Below are 1,673 nucleotides of genomic sequence, written 5' to 3'. Positions count from 1 at the left end.
TCCCCCCTTGTCTTGTAACTGGGGAACCCAATCATGGGTTCTGGCTGGCCAGCTCACAGGTGTCTGGGGGGCTCATGCTAAGGGGCATATGGGGATTCATGTTACTTGCAGGAAAGGTGCCATCAGCCGATAAGCAGTTCAATGTCAACAATAGACAGGTTAGTAGGAAGGGTCTCGTGGGATCCGGAGCTTGAATGGATTTGAAGGGTGTGGGGATGCCTTCCAGGCAGGTTTTGTGTGGGAGTAGTGCACCCAAGCCGCAACGCACTTTGAGTGCGGTGGGAGTCATCAAGAGGATCACAAAGGGGCCCTTCCATCTTGGCTCGAGATTTTTCCGTTAGTATCTGCGGATGAAGACCCAATCACCCGGTTTAAACCTGTGGGGTTGCGGGGGGACAGCAGCTTCATATATGGCTCTGAGTTGCGGCCAGACCCGTTGGTGGGTTAGCTGCAACTGCTAGAGTGAGTCCAGTAGGTCCTGGTCTCCCAAGGTCGATACTAGGTCAGCTTGGAGGCTAGGTATCATAGGAGGGGGGTTTCCATACATGATTTCAAAGGGGGTCAAACACATTTGGTATGGAGTGTTTCTTACTCTAAAAAGGGCAAAGGGGAGGAGAGCCACCCAGTCTGCGCCAGTCTCTAAAGCTAATTTGGTTAAGGTCTCTTTTAGAGTTCTATTCATTCTTTCTACCTGTCCTGAACTCTGGGGTCTATAAGCACAATGTAGTTTCCAATTGGCCCCCAGTGCAGTGACTATTCCCTGGCTTACCTGAGAGACAAAGGCTAGCCCATTATCTGATCTGATTGTAGTTGGGAAACCATACCTGGACAGGATCTCTTTGATTAGCTTCTTGGCTTCCACGTGAGCAGTCTCATGCTTGGTTGGGTAGGCCTCAGTCCATCCAGAGAAGGTGTCTATGAATACTAGTAAATATTGATATCCAAATTTTCCCTGTTTGATCTCAGTGAAATCAGTCTCCCAATACATACCCAGTCGTGTCCCTCTGCTCTGGGATCCTGGGTTAGTATGGAACGAAGCTGAGTTGGTTAATTGGAAGGCATGACAATGCCTAACAATTTTTTCAATGGCTTGATTTCCTTCCTGAATTTTAACTTTGACCCTTCTTAGTAAGTCTTGCATCCTTTGGGTGCCCATGTGTGATGCTCGATGTATTTTCTTGAGCAATCTTACGCCTAAATTCTGAGGTAGGATAACTTTTCCATCCATTGTCCTCCACCAGCCCTCTAGGCATTGAGTCATAGGGAGAGTGTGTATCCAGGCTAAGTCCTCGGGGCTATAGTGGGGAGTTTTAGGCAGTTCCCTTGCTCCGGGACCAACAAGAATGGGCAGGATCGTGGAAGTCAGGGTGATTTCTTTAGCTGTCCTGTCAGCCAGATTATTTCCCTTCTGGGTGGGGTTGTTTCCTTCTTGGTGACCTGGGCAGTGGATTATAGCTAGTTTTGTTGGGTCCCAGAGGGCTTGCAGGAGGTCTAAGATCTCGTTTATTTTTAATAGTCTTTCCCTCTGCAGTAAGGAGGCCTCTCTCTTGATAGGTGGCCCCATGGATATGGGCAGTGGCAAATGCGTATCTGTGTAGACGTTGAGTCTCTTTCCTTTACCCATCTTTAGGGCTTTGGTAAGCGTGATCAGTTCAGCTTTTTGGGCCAGTGTA

This window comes from Nannospalax galili, unplaced genomic scaffold (genome assembly GCF_000622305.1).
Source record: "Nannospalax galili isolate Female #2095 unplaced genomic scaffold, S.galili_v1.0 scaffold279, whole genome shotgun sequence".
Classification (NCBI taxonomy): Eukaryota; Metazoa; Chordata; class Mammalia; order Rodentia; family Spalacidae; genus Nannospalax; species Nannospalax galili.
Note: the sequence above shows the minus strand (reverse complement) of the source record.